Genomic DNA, 11,843 nt, shown 5'->3' on the forward strand with positions numbered 1-11,843 from the left:
CCTTCACAGGGACTCTTAATAACTTTGACCAAAGAACAGGTAACAATGAGAAGTGATTTTAAAAATAAAGGTCATAGAAACGATCCGTCTGACTTTTTACCTTCTGAAGTTTTGGTGAATCTTGGTAAGAGTGAGTATGAATCCATCCATCCTTTTTCTTACACCTTTTTCTTACACCCCTCCTGACCGCAGTGGTCAGGAGGGGTGCTGGTGCCTATCTCCAGCTGCCCCCAGTGAGAGGCGAGGTGCACCATGGACAGGTCACCAGTCCAACCATGCACGTACACACTCACACCTAAGGAGAATTTAGACAGACCAATGACAGTGACAGTCATGTTTTTGGACTGCGGGAGGAAGCCGGAGGACCCGGAGAGAACCCACACATGCACAGGGAGAACCTGCAGACTCCATGCAGAAAGACCCCGGGCCGGGAATCAAACCTGGTAACAGTGCTACCAACTGTGTCATTATGCAACCCCAGTGCAAATAAAAGTATAATGATGGAAGAGTCTTCACTGGGACTACAAGGTAATAAAACTCATCTGATCCAGTGAAGAGACCAAAAGAAAACCAAAGATGATCTACAGTGAAGGAGCTAGGATGAAGATCCTTCTGTCTTCTGAAGTGTTATTGGAGAAGACTAAAATCTACAAGCAACTATTTTACAAAACCATTTTTTCCCTATTGAGCAAATGTTAGATTTCTCTAACTTCCCAGTGAGATATTATGCTTTATTATACTTTTATCTTAATCAGTGGTATCAAGGTAGGTGTATTGGAAGTCCCCTAGTCTAGCCTTACCCTAGAAAAACATGCAAAACAAAACTTCTTTAATCTGTGATAGGAACTGTCTGCACAACATTATTGTTTGTGTTTCTTTATTGGACAGGCTCTTACATGAACACTGAGGTATTTTGGCAGATAATGAGACAATGTGAACATGGGGCTCCTTAGCATATCGGCTGTATGGATTTGAAAGGTGTTACATAACGAAGAGGAAATGAATGTGATACGGTGACCTCGTAGCGACCTTTAGATAATCCAATAACAATATGAAATCCATTGTGATCATATTATCGTTAACATTGGAGCCAGATGGTTGTGGATGAGAGGAAGACGGGGGAGCAACATACTACAGTGTGTGTGTAGGAGAGACAGAGAGCAAGATAGGTACTCAGGGCATTCCAGGTCATCTGTTAACCTTGTTGTTGTTACTGTTTGGGTGTTCAGATTAGCTCTCCAGTTATCTTGGAAGCTGATTCTAGTACAGCGACCTCTCCACCAGTCAGTACTCAAGCGTTTTATCCTACCAGTCAATACAACACATTCCCCTTCTCTGTTATCATACTGCTGGAGGAGGAATAATCACCCTGTGCTGCGTCTCCTTCGTACACCAGGAGGTATGAAGTTCTTCAAGTCAACACCAAGCCTGTTTTGTTTTTAAGTTTAGATCACAGCAGTAGTTTTATCATATTTATTATATATAAATGTGAAAATATTTTTTATTATTACATCTATTTTTTTATGAAATAGAGCAGTCGTCCCCAAACTATGGCCCGCCTCCACATGTGCTTTCTGGGTAAAAATCAATTGAGAAACGTGCGCGCGTGAACACAATGAACATAAAAATTTAAGTGTGATAATAAAACATGAAAGTGAGGATCAATGACAGAACATTCCCATTCACTGCACCTTACAGAAACCTACAAAAAAGAACAATAGGGCAATTAAACAGAGAAAGTATTTGTATTTTAAAGAAGACAGAAAAATGGCATATAAAAAAATAATACCATTTTAAGATGTTGTGGACTCGCCATGTATGTGGCATCATCAGAACTGATGATGATTGGGACCAGACGCCTGGTGTGGAAAAACATTTCTGGTGTCTTTTTTGCCTGTTTATGTTAGAAGTAGAAAAAAAATAGTCAGCAATGTCATAGAATCAGTTGATGTTGGCAATAACTATGAAGCTGTTTTAAGTGTGGACTTCAGGAGACAAACTACCTTAAAATCTTTCCATCCATGATCTGAACACACTGATCCTTGACGGGTGGTGAAGGGAGCTGGTGGTGCCCATCTCTAGCAGTCATCAGATGAGAGGCAGGGTTCACCCTGGACAGGTCATCAGTCCATCACAGGGCCCTGAAAACCAACAACAAATAAAATGTATGAAAGAGAAATGTTAGCTTAATAAGGAGAGAAATTATGTCCAGTTATCTTTAAATCAAATCATGTTTATTAAGCACTTGGTGTTGGTAACACAGCAGTTTTTGTTGTTGAAAATGTAGTTATCTCCTCATTGAAAAAACAAACTTGCATCATGAAGACGATGTGGAGGTTCATCTTCAGAGCTAGTTGATGATCTGGTGGAGCCAGAGCTTCTTCTGAGACAGGAAAGTCTTTAGGTTTTGTAACACCTGATTTCTCTGGCTTCCTCCTTCATCTTCATTTGCTTAGACTGCAAACATATGTTGAAGATAAAATGTTGGATTCACTCCTCCCGTTCCACTAGGGGGCTCTATAGTTGCTTTGTATTGGTACGTGGATTAATGTGTAGAAGAAGGAAATGAACGGCGGACCAGTAGTGTACTTAGGTTGCCTAGCAACCACACTAACAAGCCGAACCTGCCATAAATTCACATCTTACCAATCTTACCAATGTTCATGAGTGTTGCCCAATGTGGTGAGTTATATATTAATGCTGTAAAGCCATGTTTAAAGTTATGTCCTTTTGAATATCTCAATATTAAGTATTGACGTTTTGTTTGTCTTTTTTTCACGTTATTTTCAGTTTAACCGGCATGTCCGCATAAAGCGCTCAGCAATAAAAAGAACAGTTAAACATCAACGGCTACCTTATGTTCTTTGTAACATAAAATTATTGATGAACGAGTTAGAACAACCACCTCACAATATCAAAGTCTCTTTGTCTTGTGGAGCTTAATTAAAACCAGGTTAGTTCATGAATTAAAGTATAAGTCGCAACAAACAACCTCCATACAGTTATAACATAAAGCTTAATGATTGCTATAGTAATAATCACACAAGTCACAATAAAATTGATAAAATAATTATTTAAGAAACCAACGTAAGTTATATATCTTTACTGCACTGTTTATAATTAAATGAAGATAATTAATGAGCAAACTTACCACCAGCCAGCAACACTTTGCAGCCTTCGTCCCTCTGGGCTCCTTTTGTGACACACATTTCATTTCCATCGGTTGTTGTCCCGTTGTGTTGTCGTCTAACTCGGATTAGGACGTCACCTGCTTGAATTTACCAAAATTACTAAGTATTGTCAAGGCCTTCTCTACTTTTAAGACAATATTGTGCGAGTAAATATGGCGAATTTGAACAGCGTCTGTTATCTTCCCTGCGTTCAAGTTTTTTCTTCTCTTTGTGGTGTTTTTTAAATAAATGAAAGTGTGAAATACCGCCACCATCTGGTTTGGAGTATGAACTGGAGCTAATGCCGTTCATTATAAGGTTTTACATCACACATCTGAAAATTGATTGGGTACTTTCTTAAAAATTACAATCATGATTATCCTTTTTTTTATTGTATGCAATTTTAATAAATAGTAAAAGATTATTAAGGCACTTAACAATTCATACATATTCATATTTTGTTCACTTAAAATATACTTTTGACGTTATTTATTAAATTTATTAAAGTACAACAACAAAAAAATCAACAAAACGTGTTCAAATTAATGACCCAACAACAATAATAATCTCAGTGATTATTGTTTCAACAAGGTGTTGCACAATTCTGTGCGTTTCGGTTCCATTATCAAAATAACAGAGCAGGAGTTTAAAATTAACTAATCAACCACCGCTGTGTTCAGGGAGGCTTATTAATGATCACAAAATAAATATCAAGCCTGCAAACCTGATATCGTAACGAACTGAATGTTATGTTGTTAATGTAATCTCTGGTCGGCTTGTGGAGCGCAGGGGGTTGCCATGGCAACGGGTGTGCTTAAATGACAGAGACGGAGAGTAAAAATGTGCGACTGGCAGTGGTGGAGAAAGTACTCAAAAAATTTACTTAAGTAAAAGTACAAATACACAGACAAAAATGTACTCAAGTAAAAGTAAAACTACCACATTAACATTTGTACTTAAGTAAAAGTAAAAAAGTACTGGCTTTTAAAAAATGCTTAAATATTAAAAGTAAAAGTACTTGCTGAATGGATTATCTAATCGCTAATATCATTAAGTGTACCGATCGTATTTAGTTTTAATACATTAGAAATGTGCCATTTTAATGAACAATGCCACATGAAGCATGTTTTTATTATGTTTATTCTGTAACATAGTTTAGATTCAGATATGTAATTCTATGCATCATAATTTCAGGAATGGAAACATCTCGTCTCCTGTCCAAACATAACATGAACTTCACTTTTTTTGCCACTAGTGGCATTTATTTTTAAAGAAATCCAACAGAAAGGGGATGGAAAGAAGGTGGGTGGGAGATGACAGGCAACCAAGGAGCCAGTAGCAGAGTTGTAGTCAAGGTCACCAACCCAAGACCAAGTCAAGACCAGCACCCCGCACTACATGACACAAAAAAATCTTTTACCTATCAAAATTACTTCTCAAATTGATCTGAAAGATCCACATTCCCATAAAAAAACAAGATATTAAATACTTACAGCTGAAATATATTTAATCAGTAAAGATCCGTCCAGAAGAATCGGATCGTTCCTGAATATTATACCACTTTATTGCACTTTGGTACCAGCGTTGTCCCATATATGCAACACCTCAGTCAACACCTCCACACAATAATTTAGCACGTGAGTGACAAACTTTTTTTCATTGCAGATGCAACATGTGTCTCAGTACAGCTAGCTTTGCTAGCAACACGTCCACAGAGCTTACCTTTCTTTAAGCTTTCCTTCCAAGTGATGCTAAAAGTTAGACAAAGTCCCCACCATCTGTGAAAGCGAAGCGCTGCAGGTTTTACATGTCATATCAATTTATGCAGCGCTATTATATTACTGACGATTAGACAGACATCGCCTCCCGCTCAAAGGAAACCACTGCACATGTCTTGGAGCTCCGCGTGCGAGTAAAGGGGGAGGCGATGGGTGACAACAGACACTTAAATCACGTTATTGCTCGGATTTTACGGCGCCACCTTAAATCCCTGAACTTCACATTTTAACGGACAAAAAGCGCAACGCGACTTGGATGTAACGAGTAATGCGACAGTTTTGTAGAAATGTAGTGAAGTAGAAAGTAACGTGACTTACTGCTTGGATTTGGTCGTGGGGGCAGCAGCTTCAGAAGGGAGGCCCAGACTTCCCTCTCCCAGCCACTTGTTCCAGCTCCTCCGGGGGAATCCCAAGGCGTTCCCAGGCCAGCCAAGAAACATAGTCCCTCCAGCGTGTCCTGGGTCTTTCCCGAGGCCTCCTCCCGGTGGGACGTGCCCGGAACAGTGCCTGAACTTCACATTTTAACGAAAAAAAGAGCAATGCGACTTGGATGTAACGAGTAACGCAACACTTTTGTAGAAATGTAGTGAAGTAGAAAGTAGATACTTACTGTAAAATGTAGTGGAGTAAAAGTAGAAAGTACCCATTATTAAATCTACTTAAGCAAAGTACAGATACACAAAAATTGTACTTAAGTACAGTACTTCGTTACTTCCCACCACTGGCTACTGGTTTAGAGTTGATCACCTGTTCAGGTTGTTTTACCTTTGCTGTGGTGCATCACAGCCGCTGTAGTTTCTGAACTTTCAATAAACGACAAACTTGGACTAATTACCTCGTTCTTTGTGACTATACATCAATCACAACAAACATCAAACACGGTAAATACGTTTCATTAAGTATTTAACAAACAAATGGCTTCTATCATGATAATTATGTGAAATTAAATTAATTGTCTAATATAAATATATAGGTGCTGTCGAGCTCAGAGTCTGAGGCTTTTCCTTTATCATACAAATTTGTTTTTTGCCTCTTATTTAGTGGAAATATTGATGTTGATGATACTTTCTCCAAAATGATAACGTTTTTCAACCTTTATAGCTCCACTGTTGAAAATGAGGCTCTAACATTCACAAATGACATTGAAATAAAATCCAGTCCAACATCTGGTTTGAGGTGATTCCTCTGCAACCTGTTGGAGGAAAAATATCCGAACTTCAGAAGATGAGCTTTGACCTAACAGAGCTCAGTGGTTCCTCCTATCAGTATGAGAGTCAGGGTGAGGAGGCACCATGTTAGGAAGAGAAGTGGAAGCTGCAGGATCTTCAGAACAAATGGGTCATGATGCTGGGCTACTGATTATCCCTCTGTCTGGACACAGGGTCAATAGAACCAGTTTAAAAGCTAAAATGAATGGTTATATGCCAGACATGGAAAACTGGGATGCCCTCCATGCCATGATGTTCAGGATTTAGGTCTCATGGCATCTCAAGGTGTCAACATTACAGCCAGTGGGCTGAGGGAAATGCAGCTTTATTTTGTAGCAATTCAAGAGATACCCAGCTTATATATATATATATATATATATATATATATATATATATATATATATATATATATATATATATTTTTGGGGGGTTTTTTGGGGGGGTTTTTTGTCAAAGTACCCCCAAGAATTTAAAACTACTTTCACCCCTGGATATTGTTCTACATCTTAATCCTGCTGTAAGTGTCTCAGTGACTCTCCCTGACCTGTCTGCTGTGTGCCTTAGTCTTTATGATTCTGTTTGTTCTATAATGTTCTCTAACAAAAAAAGGTGTAGATATTAAGAACAAAGTTTATTTTACAAAGATCTTCACTAAACATATTTTACGGTAAACAATAATTATAGATAAATTATATTGGCAACAACTGCTATTCAGACTAAAATGAAGTTAATCTTTAATCTGTCATATTCATGTCATCAAAGATGTTAAAAGGAGCAAAAAAAAAAAAAAAAGATGCCACCAGTGTGTCTCTGAAAGCACTTCTGCTGTCATCTGTGCCTTTTAGAGCACAAATCAGCTCCTGACATGCATTTTAAATGCTTTGATGTTTGTTTGCAGGTATTTTGTGCGGTTGCAGCTTGCATGCAAAAACAGGTTAAAACTCCTCAAATACACTGAAACACAGCGGCATCCTTTTCCCCTTCACTCAGTGGCAGCTTCAGACCAAATACACCAGGGAGGAGGGGGCAGGATGAGCCTGGTGTTTTTACATAGAGGCACAGAACAAAAGCATGAAACAAAACACAAAACCAGGGAAAAATATCATGGGTTTATTTATTAAGTGAGTCACAGTGCCAACGAGACACTCTTGACTCAGAAGCTGCAGGTTGCAGACCTCCAGATGAAAACCCAGATCCTATGTCAATACGACTGAAACGGGCAACACCGCCATTTTTAAATCATCTTCAAGTAAACTGCGAAGGTAATTAGAACAGTTTTGTTAAAACAGCAAACAATTGGTTTGACTTGTTGAATGAATTAAGATTTGTCTCTAAGGCTTTGTCCAGACGTAGCTGGGTCTTAATAAAAACTAATATCTCTGCCACACAATTTAAGGGCAACACAGAGACACACAGGACAAACAACCATGCACACACACTCACACCTAGGGGCAATTTGGAGAGACCAATTAACCTGACAGTCATGTTTTTGGACTGTGGGAGGAAACCGGAGTACCCAGAGAAAACCCACGCATGCACAGGGAGAACATGCAAGCTCCATGCAGAAAGACTGGGGCCAGGAATCGAACCCAGAACCTTCTTGCTGCAAGGCAACAGCGCTACCAACTGCGCCACTGTGCAGCCCTACCTGGGACTCGACCAAAACGCCAAACCCGCAGGGGGCAGCGTAGCATAAAAACTAAAAGTTATGTCAGCCAATCAGATTGCTTCAAAACAACCACGACTTCCTGTTTTGAGTTAAACATGGGAACTGGAGGTTCAATTACGTAAACAGACATATAGATTGAATTACTTTGACATATCGTACAAGATCAAATTATTAAAACACAAGATGATATTTTGGTGCAATATTTGTCACGGAATGGAATGAGTTGGACCCAAGTATACATGCAAACACAAATACAGAATTTTCTCACATCTCCGGTCTGGTTGTAGAATTATTTTTAGTGATATTGCACAGAGTTATTGCAATGATCATGATTAGTGAAAATAAAACCAGCTTCCGAAGGCGTTCCTTTCCTCTTGGAAACCCAAACTGAATCTTATAGCTTCTATCCCAGAAACATTTACATTCATCAGCTTTTTTTTTTTTTGTTCTTTTATCTTAATGCTTTGATCAGTGTTTGAAGCTGTGGGTTAAATCAGATGCAAAAGAACGCTTTGCGTGCAACAAACACCAAAGAGCTTTTCCCCCCCAGTAAACAGCCTGATTGTACGCATGCATTTCTTACGCCGACAGATTGAACACAGAATAATCAGGCTGCCTGTTTACCCTGTGAACAGAGTGACACTCAGCGAGGGAAAACCAAGGCTGTAGCAAGTTTACATTTTTAACAGCTGCGTCACAGGGGTTCATCACACCGCATACATCCAGCGCGCGTGCCGCAAAAGGAGATGGCATTCTGGGAAATTCCTACACTCTCGCTGATGATCACAAATGTGAAGATGGTTAAACATGCAGATTCAGCACATCAAGCGGAGCCGCTCCCTCGTGCTTTGCCGCGTTCGTGTTGCGTTTTCTGCCAATGAAGGAATCTCAGCGGTAACAGCGTGGAGCAGCAAATATCTGCATATTCACCGCTATGCAAGAAACCACTCCAATCAGCGCTGTTCATAGGGAGCACTTACTTTTTGGAGAACTTTGGATAAAGTGAGGTAGTTTTTTGTGCGAGAAAAAAAAAAATTTGTTTCTGCTTTGAAGACAGCAGTTACTTTTATCAAAGAAAAAACAAGCTGAATACTTTTTTTCAAAGTTTATAAGTTAGCAGCAGGGCTTCTTTTATTCTGACCACAGCTCACCTCCTCTACTCAGCCTCACACTTGGCCACGCCTCTCTGCGTCTCTTGGCTCCGCCCCAGAATGTGTCAGGGGCGGGGCTTTGGTTTCACAGGGAGGTTAGCTGCACTTTAGGGATGCAGAACACAAAGGCGAGAGAGAACTGGAGCATGGAAGAAGCAAAACCATAACGTGATGCTTGCAGCTGCATTTCATTACAATTTTGTGCAAAACTTTGTTGATATTCTGCTAATGTCAAAAAAACTGAATTTTGCAAATAGCACCAATTCCATTAAATTAGAAATGTGATTAAAATTACATGTGAATAAGTTTACTCACGCAGTTAGTCATTAAACAACATGCTGCTTCATCATTCTCCAGCTATTTCCTGTCGTCTTCTTCATGGTTTCCACCAGCGGCTGATGATCATGTGACTCTTGTGGTGTGAAAAAAGTGTTTCCATTGCAGCTTTGCAAATATACTCCAATATTTTTATTGATACAGTCATAAAACTACCTCATCCTGCCAAAACATTTTTCTCGAAAAAAAAAAAGTTTTTTCAAAATTGCTGTGTTTCCATTAAGCAAATTTATTTTTGAAATGTCAAATTGTGCAATTATATATATGGTCAATGAAAAAATAAAAGTGTAATTCAATCACTTAAAAAAAAACTGGCACATATTTTCATGGCACAAGTTCCCTTTAATCAAGTTTTAATAATATTTCTTGATATTTTGCCTATGATGCTGTTTGTTCATACAGGCACAGAGGTTTGCTTATAGATACCAGTCACATGTAAACACCAGCCATTGTCAGTAAAGTGTGATATAGTTACTGTGGCACACAAAGGGAAACATTCCAAGTCTACATTCCTGATATGAAGTTCACATCTCTGACTTGATAAATGAGATTAAGATATAGGTCAACAAAACCGTCAGCAGGGCTTTACCTTTCGTCCAAGAAGGAATTAGGAAGCATCTATGAGCTTCATCATTTTTTGACTCCTGAACATTTGCACTTGCAGAAAAAACAAGACATTATGGTCGTCACCCTGGTTACTCGATGTTTTATTTATGTCGTGTTGAGCTAAAACAATAGCAAAAATGAAGATCTTGCTGATTTTCTTTCCCTGTTCTCGAACAGAAACGTTTAGAAAGATTCTTGAAACTGATGAAAAAACGTAAACTTGAAATAGCTGACTGAAATCTGAAATGACAGGGCGCTCTAAAGCAGGCGCCAACTTCACTGTCATGGGCTGTTTCTGTATTTTCTCAAGGCTTATCAATCCTTTGAATTGTGTCAGTGTCTTTTTTCTTTCTAGCGACCAAAATACTGTTAATTTGACAGACAATTTGAAACTAGCGAGCACAACTGACTTGTTGACATAAAAAAGTCTTATAAAGAATTATTATAGGGTTTGGCTAGAAAATATTGTGTCTTCTGTTATCATTACACAATTAACAATTGCTTGTGCCAAATTTTAACCAGACATCACCATTCCTCTTTAAATGACTTCATTTTAGTTTTCCAGAATAAATAAGCCTGTAAAAATATAAAAACAAAGAAAAGCCAAAAAAAAAAAAGAAAAGCATTTCAATGGTGACACACTACACACAGATATACATCCATATATTATCTTTCACTAACTAATCTGACTTCAATATGATTGTTATTATTTATTTATTATGATGAACAGTTTCTGTCAGGCATTGTTACGGGCCGACCAACTTGGATTTCTGTGAAAATATCTGTTGAATAGAGATGTGATCAGATTTTACAGGTTTCTAAGAGACTGTCCTTTGCTTGCAAAAAATAAAAACTAAAGGTTTGAAGATGGCAAAAAATTAAAATAAAATAATAACCTTTTGCTGTTGGCTAGTTGTTAGCGTTAGCATCCAGGAAACGAGGTGGTCTCACATTAGAAAACGTGTTATTTTATCAAGTCCAGGAATAAACTCGATCTGTTTCCAGAAAAGATCACATCTGTTTCATGGTAAATTAGTGGAATTAACCATTATTACGCCAAACTTTTGAATTGAAGTTTTTCATTGAGCATTCACTCAAATTAGAGGGGAAAAATGAATGAACTCACAATTCTGAATCAGCTTTTAACAAATAAAGCAGCAAGTTATTCAATGTCATTCCGTCGGCGTCTGAATGAATCTTTTCTGTCTTCACATCCAGCAAGGCTTTCATACATTTCTTGTATGAATTTACTGAGATACTTGGCTGCTTAGAATTTGCGCAGGCTTCTTGTTTGACCTTGTACACAAAGCAAGTAGTCATTCATGCTTTAAAAAAGGAACAAACTTTCATTTTGAAAGCATAACTAGACATTCTAAGATTTTGTGGGATATAAATTGGTTTTGAAAAAAACTTTTCTGGCCTTGATGTTTCCCAATAGGAAAAAGATTTTCACAGAGAGAACCCCGTAAAGAACAGAGATTACACAACATATTCTTTTTTGTTTGAGCTTATTCAGCACCTTTGTTCCAACCTAAGCTTTAGAATCTATGGAGTGTAAATCTGACGTGTATGTTTTGTCTTTGACAACTGCTGTTTGAAAGATCTGTGACGTACACAGTAACCTGACCTTTGATGAGAGCTCTTGCCTGCTGTGGCCTTGCAATGTGCAGCTTCAATAAGCTGAACAATTAGCTGAGCTGCCTGAATATCTAAAAGGGAAGGCAGCATTCACACAGAAAGTGATTAACAAGAAAACGAAGAACATAGATGTCTGGGAAAGTTGCAGTGAAATCTATAAGCACTTTGTATTCATTTGTATTGCCTTGTTGCTGAAAATGTGCTATGTAAATAAAATTACCTTTACCTTTAAAAAGCCGTGTTTTGTGTCTTGATGTAAATGAGTCGCTGTTTCTTTTCAGTCAGTT

General features: G+C 38.3%; 1 long non-coding RNA gene across 1 annotated transcript; it reads right to left on the minus strand.

The window, feature by feature from the left end:
- Nucleotides 1–219: 219 nt before the first annotated feature.
- Nucleotides 220–6,527, minus strand: LOC145552165 (uncharacterized). The gene is made up of 4 exons (XR_014088114.1): nt 3,152–6,527; nt 2,004–2,141; nt 1,790–1,894; nt 220–1,702 (listed from the first exon to the last, which is right to left on the minus strand). It is a non-coding gene; the product is annotated as an uncharacterized LOC145552165 (long non-coding RNA).
- Between the last annotated feature and the right edge of the window lie 5,316 nt (nt 6,528–11,843).

Source organism: Poecilia reticulata, chromosome 7 (assembly GCF_904066995.2).
Source record: "Poecilia reticulata chromosome 7, P_reticulata-male-v2, whole genome shotgun sequence".
Taxonomy (NCBI): Eukaryota; Metazoa; Chordata; class Actinopteri; order Cyprinodontiformes; family Poeciliidae; genus Poecilia; species Poecilia reticulata.